Source organism: Coregonus lavaretus (genome assembly GCF_964263955.1).
Source record: "Coregonus lavaretus genome assembly, chromosome: 1".
NCBI classification, from domain to species: domain Eukaryota; kingdom Metazoa; phylum Chordata; class Actinopteri; order Salmoniformes; family Salmonidae; genus Coregonus; species Coregonus lavaretus.
Window position 1 is genome coordinate 87,570,757 of NC_139988.1, and position 11,168 is coordinate 87,581,924.

Here is an 11,168-nt window from a genome sequence, read left to right on the forward strand (position 1 = left end):
ATGTCAATGTTCTGTATCCTAGGTTACGGGGAGTTCTTGCTGCTTGCTGGGCATATGTCAATGTTCTGTGTCCTAGGTTATGGGGAGTTCTTGCTGCTGGCTGGGCACGTGTCAATGTCCTTTACCCTATAGCCATACAATATATCTAAGGAAAGTATCATACATTTTATTAACATATGTAGTATAATGTTTATCACCATTTAATAACATACATTGGTATTACTGTGTAATTGCTCAATTGAAGGTATTAAGAGTTAAGATTGATACAGGCTTTGTTGTTAGCCAGCAGTCTGCCTGTCCTCTAGGGTTTGTAGTGATATATTGACAGACAGATCGTGTAGTGCACAGACCAGATGAGCCCAGAGCAGACCAGACCAGCCATCTCACTGGTACAACATTTGAAAACATGGTCAGGCGTGAAATCACTTTATTCTCACACTAATGCAGGCTTACACTTGTGTGTTTTACAGTGCATGACAGTACAGATATACACTAAACTGATTATGCAATGTAATGTCAGATGTCATGATTAGTGTGCATTCAGTCAGTTATCTGGGTGCTAACGTATGTCTTGTGGTTACACATCTTCCAAACAGGTATCATCCTGTGTTGCATCATGTCAGTACTGTAACCAGTCATGACCTTTTCCCAGGCTGTGTGACTGCACTCTGAGTTAATGGGATACTTTGGGATGTTGGCAATGATTTTGCCCTTTATGTTCTTCCCAAGAGTCAGATGAACTCTTGGATACCATTTTTCATGTCTCTGCGTGCAGTTTGAAGGAAGTTGCTAACTAGCGCTAGCACAATTGCTAACTGGCGTTAGCGCAATGACTGGAAGCCTATATCTATGGCATCTACACTGAGCAAAAAATATAAACGCAAAATGTAAAGTGTTGGTCCCATGTTTCATGAGCTGAAATAAAATGTCCCAGAAATGTTCAATATGCACAAAAACCTTATTTCGCAAAAATTCTGTGCACAAATTAGTTTACATCCCTGTTAGTGAGCATTTCTTCTTTGCCAAGATAATCCATCCACCTGACATGTGTGGAATATCAAGGAGCTGATTAAAACAGCATTATCATTACACAGATGCACCTTGTGCTGGGGACAATAAAAGGCAGTGTTGTCACACAACACAATGCTACAGATGTCTCAAGTTTTGAGGGAGATGCAATTGACATGTTGACTCCAGGAATGTCGACCAGAGCTGTTGCCAGATAATTGAATGTTAATTTCTCTACCATAAGGTGTCTCCAACGTCGTTTTAGAGAATTTGGCAGTACGTCCAACCGGCAGACCACGTGTAACCACGCCAACCCAGGACCTACACATCCCGCTTCTTCACCTGTGGGGTCCTTTAATACCAGCCCCCCGGACAGCTGATGAAACTGAGGAGTATTTCTGTCTGTAATAAAGCCCTTTTGTGGGGAAAAACTCTGGGCCTGGCTCCCCAGTGGGTGGGCCTGTCTCCCCATGGCTGCGCCCCTGCCCAGTCATGTGAAATCCATAGATTAGGGCCTAATTAATGTATTTCAATTGATTGATTTCTTTATATGAACTGTAACTCGATAAAATCGTTGAAATTGTTTTATGTTGCGTTTATATTTTTGTTCAGTATACTAGCATGCTAGCAGATACCATATAATTATTATTTTTGTAATACTCCATATACAAACTTATACAAATGAACAACAACTTAGAGATGCACACAAACAACGACTACATCTCATCTGCCCAGACCAACATGCTCACACCCCCATCCCTACCTCCTGCATTATTGTTTGCCACATTGCCTTATATTATATCAGTCGCCTATGCTATTTCAATATTTCAGTCATAAAACATACGATTTTTCCATCTTGTTAATGATGGAGGATTGATTGATTTCCACTTTTGTAGTGCACGTTTTTTCAAGATGAGTGATGAGAAGGCAATCGTCCAGCCCATTGGTTATTGCACCACACCCCCATATGCCATGTCTTGAAACACAGACAGACGGATTAAAAGTACGTTTACATTGTAATACTTCTGGCCTTCATAGATTCCCAGAGAGCATGGATTATTGAGTCATTATTAGTTTTACACTTAAGACATGACTGCCGTTGTGCTGTAGAATTTGTAAATGTTGTCTCTCGTATAATACATTATATTCATTAGTTTATACTGGATTAAGTGTACATTTTCGTTAACTGTAATTCCGTTAGTTATGCTCCGACTTTCACTTCATCTTGTGCCAACATCAGTTCTTTTTAAGTCTTGGTTCCAATAGTTTATATTTTTTTCCTAAGAGATTGTCAGTTGCAGGGGCGCAACATTCACTGGGGACGGGGACATGTCCCCCTCCACATTCTGAAATTGCATTTTTGTCCCCCCCCCCCCCCCCCCCCCAGTTTTGTAATTGGAATGTGATACTAAACAAGACAACAGTGTGCTTTAGGACCATGTGGATGCCTCTGAGCGGTCGGGTAGGCTGTTTGGAGTGTTTATCCGACTCGATTTGTGAAAGGAACAGAAACTGGCTACTCTTTAGTTGACTGATGTAGCTGGCAAGGTAACTGCTGTTTAACTTAACAAAAAAAAAAAATTAACTAGTGTTAATTAACTAGTATTGTTACTGACATATAACGTTAGCTAATGTTTCATCCCCTCTCGACTGAGGTGAATGAATAAGCTACGCTAGTGAATAGCTACCACAGCCAGGTCAGCTCTAGCCTCTAGTTATCTGTCAGATAGCGATATGAGGTGGCTATTATTACTATCTAACAGCAATTGTTTGTTCTGTAGCTTTTGTTTTGTCACATTTCAGAAGTAAATGAAATTGGCAAGCTTTCGCTAGTTGATGTACCGTTAGAGAGAGAGCTGGCCAAAATGTGGCTTACATTAGCTATTATTTTTGCCTCAATCAAACTGGACCTGAATCAAACGCTGAAACAATTGGCCAAATGAGTGAAGATTGATGTTCTGATGTTTTTTTCAGTGCAACGTGAGTTTTATTAGTCAGTATGTTAATGTACGTTATTGATCTGTCAGTTTCCATAGCTAATTCCCACATTTTCACACTGACACAGTAATAATCAGCTCTAACGTTAAAGGCTTCACTGTCATGGTGCTCTAAAGGTAGCACTAGAGGTCTGGGAGGGACCGATCTCTTCATCCCGCTCCCGCACGCACCCGCTGGCATTCTGTCCGACTCCCACCCGCTACCGCAAGAACTGGTCCCAAACCCAACCGCAGTCCCGCAATGGAATTTTAGGCGTATGTGATGCAGCTAAATTTTCAGCCATGGTCCCAGCAATTTTGCGCCCTATAGGTAATGTCAAATGCGCAAATATAACTTAAGAAATAGGTTAAATTACCAGAGATTCTCACATGGCACTATATCAGCCAATATTCTAGATGTAATTTCAAGAGAGTAGAGTTGGAGAGACTTGCACTTTAAAACTGGGGGGAACAAAAATGCAATTTTAGAATGTGGGGGGACATTGTAGAATAATAGTGAAGACATCAAAACTATGAAATAACACATATGGAATCATGTAGTAACCAAAAAAGTGTTGAACAAATCAAAATATATTTTATATTTGAGATTCTGCAAATAGCCACCCTTTGCCTTGATGACAGCTTTGTACACTCTTGGCATTCTCTCAACCAGCTTCATGAAGTAGTCACATGGAATGCATTTCAATTAACAGGTGTGCCTTCTTAAAAGTTAATTTGTGGAATGTATTTTCTTAATGCGGTTGAGCCAATCAGTTGTGTTGTGACAAGGTAGGAGGGTATACAGAAGATAGCCCTATTTGGTAAAAGACCAAGTCCATATTATGGCAAGAACAGCTCAAATAAGCAAAGAGAAACGACAGTCCATCATTACTTTAAGACATGAAGGTCAGTCAATACGGAAAATTTCAAGAACTTTGAAAGTTTCTTCAACTGCAGTCGCAAAAAACATCAAGTGCTATGATGAAACTGGCTCTCATGAGGACCGCCACAGGAATGGAAGACCGAGAGTTACCTCTGCTGCAGAGGATAAGTTCATTAGAGTTAGCAGCCTCAGAAATTGCAGCCCAAATAAATGCTTCACAGAGTTCAAGAAACAGACACATCTCAACATCAACTGTTCAGAGGGGACTGTATGAATCAGGCCTTCATGGTTGAATTGCTGCAAATAAACCACTATTAAAGGACACCAATAATAAGAAGAGACCTGCTTGGGCCAAGAAACATGAGCATTGGACATTAGACCAGTGGAAATGTGTCATTTGGTCTTGAGTCCAAATTTGAGATTTTTGGTTCAAACCGCTGTGTCTTTGGGAGATGCGGTGTGGGTGAACGGATGATCTCCTCATGTGTTTTTCCTACTGTAAAGCATGGAGGAGGAGGTGTTATGGTGTGGGGGTGCTTTGCTGGGGACACTGTCTGTGATTTATTTAGAATTCAAGGCACACTTAACCAGCATGGCTACCACAGCATTCTGCAGCGATACGCCATCCCATCTGGTTTGGGCTTAGTGGGACAATCATTTGTTTTTCAACAAGACAATGACCCAACACACCTCCAGGCTGTGTACGGGCTATTTTACAAAGAAGGAGAGTGATGGAGTGCTGCATCAGATGACCTGGCCTCCACAATCCCCCGACCTCAACCCAATTGTGATGGTTTGGGATGAGTCGGACCGCAGAGTGAAGGAAAAGCAGCCAACAAGTGCTCACATATGTGGGAACTCCTTCAAGAGTGTTGGAAAAGCATTCCAGGTGAAGCTGGTTGAGAGAATGCCAAGAGTGTGCAAAGCTGTCATCAAGGCAAAGGGTGGCTACTTTCAAGAATTTCAAATATAAAATATATTTTGATTTGTTTAACACTTTTTTTGTTACTATACGATTCCATGTGTGTTATTTCAACTCAGAAAACAGCCACCAGTTGGGGAACCCTGGCCTATTCTTCTCAGTTGGCTGCTTCTGATGTGGAGGATTCCTCCTGAAAATCTCTATTTGATAAATTACATTAATTATATACAGGTTATGGAGTCAGGATATTATCATATACATAAGAAGGAAATAATCAATACGAGTTATGGAAATGTGCGCACGTTTTTACGCACGGAAGTGCACATTTCACAAGAACAGACTTGGAACACCAGCCAGGTCACCTGTGATAGAAGTCAGTATTAGACATCCATCCATGTCTGAGGACATCAGGAGATTATGTGGAAACCGGCCACTAGGGGCAACAGTGAGTGATGTTACCTTCACGAAGGTTTCACTTTTGCTAGGGCGTTGGGGATGGTGGATGGGTCTAAGCATCTGGTACAAAAGGGCGCATGTTCGAATCCAGCAATAGAAAGTTGTTTTTGGAATAATTTTTTAAGCCTATCCCAAACCTTAACCCTTACCTTAACCATTCAGAATTAATCCCAAACCTTAAGATTTTGGAGTTAATGCCTAAATTTAACCTTAAACCCTTCGAAATTTGACATTTGGAACAACTTTGAAAATTGACGTTTGAGAAACATGGATGAAGGTCTAATTCTGACGTTAGACTGTGCATCCCAGCCAGCACACATGAGCACATTCAAACTACAAAGAAGGGAAAAAAAGAACTTGAAAGTGTTATATTTAAACAATAAGGCCCGAGGGGGTGTGGCATATGGCCAATATGGCCAATATACCACGGCTACGGGCTGTTCTTATGAACGTGCAATGTGGAGTGCCTGGACACAGCCCTTAGCCGTGGTATATTGGCCATATACCACAAACCCCTGAGGTGTCTTATTGCTATTATAAACTGGTTACCAATGTAATTAGAGCAGTAAAAATAAATGTTTTGATATACCACGGCTGTCAGCCAATCAGCATTCAGTGCTCTAACCACCCAGTTTATAATGACTAATAGACTATTGGGTCAGAAATAATGTATGACACATGTATAAAGGTGATGGTGGAAACGGAAGGCATCTATTATAAACATATGGCAACTCATTTTCTTCTTAAACTTCCCATAATAAACCTGTTCCCTAATCATCAAGTAGCTTTGGTTAGATACTGCTAACTTAAGTTAGTTAGATACCAAGACTACCTCGCTTCTCATTGGCCAATAGTTGACAATTGGATTCCAGCTGTTACCCCCTCCCTCCTGATAAACTTGAGACTGATACATTTCTATGCCAATAGAATAGTATAATTAGATATCGTCCGTTTTTGGTTGGTGAATGGGCGGTTAGGGAGGCAGGAGGAGAAGTTAAATCCTATTCCTGCTGTGCTTGCGTTCTTGGCGGATTCTTGGCGTGGGCAGCCTCGCGGACCGAAAATATTATTGAGAAAGAGAAACAGAAACGGAGGCAGATACTTGTGTGGTGCTGTCGGCAATAATGGGACGGAACCTTACCCAGACACATCAAAAGCTGCTACATCCTTTCACAGGCGTTGCACCCTGACCCCTCGTGTACGCAAAGGATGCTCCATGGATGTGTTATTAGAGCGGAAATATTGAGTACTGTATTTAAATTATGAAACAATTTTAGGCTGTGGTACATACTGGCGCTAAAACACCCTGTGTGTGGATGAATGGAGTGAACATCTTTGGTTACTAAAACCGAGGAAGAAAACGAGGGGAAAACGAATTGTCTGTTGATAGTTTATTTTATTGATTATAATTGTTTTGTGTGATGTGGGAAAGGAGGGGAGAAGGACGGAATAGGAGAGCCAACGGTGGGGATTCGACTATAAACGCCAGACAAGGATTTGTGTCTGGAAACTGACCGAGATTTGGACTGAATTATTCCAAAAGGAAAGGTTCTAGCGTTCGTGGAGTTCCGAGGGGGCTTGAGACTAGAATACCATGTCTGGCTCTTGATGCCCATAAATCCGCTGTAACGGCCACTTGGAACCTTTACTTACCGACCTACAGAGCCCCTCCACTTATCCTCTCCTCCTCGCTCTTCTCTCATCCCTTCTTCCCTGCACGCGCGATTATGGCTGCACTTTTGCCACGCGAACCGATCATGCGATGACCGAGCGTGCTTTGGGAATATCTACTGAGTCTATAACAGGTAATAAATCAACGATGACAAAAAACGCCTGGTTTTGTTATCGATTTTGTTATAGGCTATGGCTGGTTTACACAATTCCAAAAGCAAACGAATTTAGTTTGACGCTCCATTGATGTTGCAAAAACGCATGGCTGAAGTTTGGAAAACAAGAATATTAATTATTTGTTGTATCTACATGATGCAGTGCATGCGAGACAGTTTGGGAGAGAGAATGCATGGGGACGGGAATCCCTCTATCCAAAATGTAGACGCACTGCTGCTAAATTGGACCCCTATTTTGCAAAATTTTGTGACAAATTTATGTGACATAGAATTAGAAACAAGACTTGACCTTTAGTCACAAAAATACAGGAGAATAGTGTCAAAATAACTTAAGATTTTTCTTTAAAACAGACCTCTCCGTTGGAATAAACGCATTGGGAGCTGAATGCATATTTTGGGGAAATCTAATAACCGATCTCGCTGCTCACCACAGTATTTCCGTCAAATATTTGGATGTAATTGTAAGCATATGTCTTGGAGACCAGAAACCCTTATAAAGAATGTTATTAAATCTTAACAATACATTTTTCGTTTCTCCCCAAATATAATTTAATCTATTTGAAACTTCCCAATTACGCAACGAATATTATTTTATCCATCAACAATAACAATAGCCCTCCTAAATATAATCGCCCTGCACACACTTTAATGATGCTTTAATATGTAGACAAGTCGTTTTGTTGTATGTAATCCATCTGTCATTCCTAAAATATGTTTACACATGAACGTTTTGCCGGTTTGTCCAATTGTATGGACATAAACAAGTAATTATGTTGAGCGCCTATAAACGACGTAATAGCCTAAAGTTTAAGCATTTCTATGTAGGTGATGTTTATAAAACCATTGGTTTATTTAACCTATATTCCTCCATATCAGGGGGTAAATGATGGCCGAGGATGGGGGAAATCTCTCCGGGGACCCCGGCGCCATGGACGCAGAAGGGCGCTCCTCTCTCCCCAGAACTTTCATACGGCTCAACGACCTGTCTGGGGCCGGGGGAGGAGGCGTGGAACGCAGCGAAATGGAGCCGGTGTCACCGGGACCTGATGGAGCCTTTACGACCGGGGAGGAGGCCTCAGCAGGCGGGGAAGATGATCTGCCACACCCCACCCTGGCTCCCGTCGTGTTTTTCTACCTGAAACAAACCACCCCTCCGAGGAGCTGGTGTCTGAAGATGGTCTGCAACCCATATCCTTTTACTTAGAAATAATAGCTATTATTTCACTCAGGTGCGCTCTGCTTGGATCGCGGGTACACGCATCTCTTACATATCCATAAGCCCACACACATCGGTGAAGGTAAGACGCACCTGGTTCTGCTTATGTGCCTATTCAATCCCCTCAGATGGACACAAGTGTGTTGGGTTAAGCCTTGAGGTTGATTTGGGATGCAGAGAATATGTATAGGCCTGTAAGGGTTTATGGAGACCTTGGTGTGGAAATTATACCTCATTTCTGTTGATGTCATTGCTGCCAAAGGAGTTGGATACATTTGCCCCTAGAAGCTTAGCTGGCTAAACTGATCCTATATCTGAGAGTTCAACTGACATCAGGCCTTAGTTCAGAGGTCAATTCATGGCTTTCAGAGGTCAATTCATGGCTTGCACCTATAGATTTATTTGTCCTGCTGGATATCTGGTGACCTCATGAAAATGAGGTCAGGAATGACTGAGTATGAATATTGCACTTCAATATGAGCAATAAGGTGTTGTAAGGCCTTGTGTTGGACGGAGGCCATCATTGATTTGCTGTTTCTCAAGGGTTGCAGCACTATAACTTTTCATTTCACTTTTCCTATTTTGTTGCAGCTGCTTTATTTTATATTTGTGCCATTTTCTTGATTAGAATTGATTGATTAATCATAATTACAGTAGGCGGTGGAAATCAATGGCCATCCACATACATACATACACACACACGCACACACGCACGCACGCACGCACACAAGCACTCACACACACACACACACACGCACGCTAGTTGACGTCAGTAAAGTTAATTTTCTCTTTATTGGTTCATCTCTACTTCTCTTGCACAGCAAAGACGTTTAGGGACCGGGGTGAAATGCAATAAAAAAAATTAGAACGATTTTCCGTGCAAAATTTCCAAATGACATCAGTTTGACCAGTTTTAAGGAAATGTAAAGCTGTTAAACGACCAAATATGTTTTTAATAAGATTTCAGTTCAGGCTTGGATGCATATTACATGGTTGAAATACTATCATCTTCTAAGATGCTGAAAAAGAAAGCACTGCCACCTTTATAGACGGTCCTTAACCGCACATTCATTCTCTCAAGATGCTGTTCCCGAGTAAAAATGTACATTTGGTGTATAATTTTACTGCAAGAAATGCTTAATTTATATTATATTAGGCTATGTGAGAAGTTGTAGACCTACAGTCAGTGTCCAGATTTCAGTTAGGCTAGTATTCCATTCAACCCTTCTGAACAGTGCAGTTCCCTTGACGTGCCGTGACTGTCGAATTTAGCTGGCACTTTTACCACTTCACCAAATCTTTCCCAAACATTAGACTACTGTTCTGGCCCTCCCTTCTCTTTATTTTAACTCTCCATTCCTCAGCTTTTCTCTTATTGAATTAATTTCCGACATTGTCCCTTTTCCCTCTGTGAATAGCCGTGAACTTTTTCTGCCCAAGTTTCTAAAAGCATTTGTGAATTGGGATTTATTTGGCGCCTACAGTTAGGCTCTAAAGCTTAGTCTTAGGCTACGCACTAACGGAAGATATAAATAATGAAAAAAAAAAAAAACTCAATGTAGTCTATTGATATGAATTGCACAAGAATGCATTTATAGATTTCGTATGCATTGTTTTTTTCTTTATTCAACCCGTCCGCCACCCACCTACCCTTCATCCACACAATATTTAATGACCCTAAACACGAGAGGGGTTATGTTTTAACTCATGAATTGTTACATACTGTACCTGTGTGGTTGATTATTAACTGCTAGCTCTGGGTTGTGTGTCTGTGTCTGAGCCCTTTATTAAATCATTCATAGGAGCACAGCCCCTTTACTTCACCCCAGAGAGGAGGAGAGAAGAGATATAACTAGCTTGGTGTGTGTGTGTGTGTATTATGGTATATATGTGGACCATACCTAGCCTACCTTGTGTTCTTTGTGTTACAGTGGCGGTATGTGTGTGTGTGTGTGTGTGTGTGTTGCCAGACTACAGTGTTTAGGTAGATGGTCTTTGAGCAGCAGTCTCCTGAAGGGGAAAGAATGCTGGTTTGGCGTGTGTGTGTGTGTGTTGGCTCACACACACTGTAATGTCGGCTGTGGACCTGTGTGTGTGTGTGTGTGTGTGTGTATGTAGGAGCAGTCTCTGGACCGGTAACAACCTCAGAGACTTCTTTGACCTTATTATTCTCTCCAACTTTTATCTTCCTTCCTTCCTTCCTTCCTTCCTTCCTTCCTTCCTTCCTTCCTTCCTTCCTTCCTTCCTTCCTTCCTTCCTTCCTTCCTTCCTTCCTTCCTTCCCTTCCTTCCTCCCTCCCTCCCTCCCTCCCTCCCTCCCTCCCTCCCTCCCGTCCGTCCTTCCTTCCTTCCTTCCTTCCTTCCTTCCTTCCTTCCTTCCTTCCTTCCTTCCTTCCTTCCTTCCTTCCTTCCTTCCTTCCTTCCTTCCTTCCTTCCTTCCTTCCTTCCTTCCTTCCTTCCTTCCTTCCTTCCTTCCTTCCTTCCTTCCTTCCTTCCTTCCTTCATTCCTTCCTTCCTTCCTTCCTTCCTTCCTTCCTTCCTTCCTTCCTTCCTTCCCTCCCTCCTTCCCTCCCTCCCTCCCTCCCTCTCCTTCCTTCCTTCCTTCCTTCCTTCCTTCCTTCCTTCCTTCCCTCACGTCCTCTGTCTGTCTGTCTGAGTTTGCCTCTGTCTTTCCACTGTTGTTCAGACATACAGACAGTATGCTCCCACACCGCTTACTCAGTCTCCCTCAGTCTCCCTCAGTCTTCCATCCGTCTCCCATCCATCTCCCTCAGTCTTCCTCAGTCTCCCATCTGTCTCCCATCCTGCTCCCTCAGGCTCCCTCAGTCTCCCTCAATCTCCTTCTGTCTCCCATCCATCAT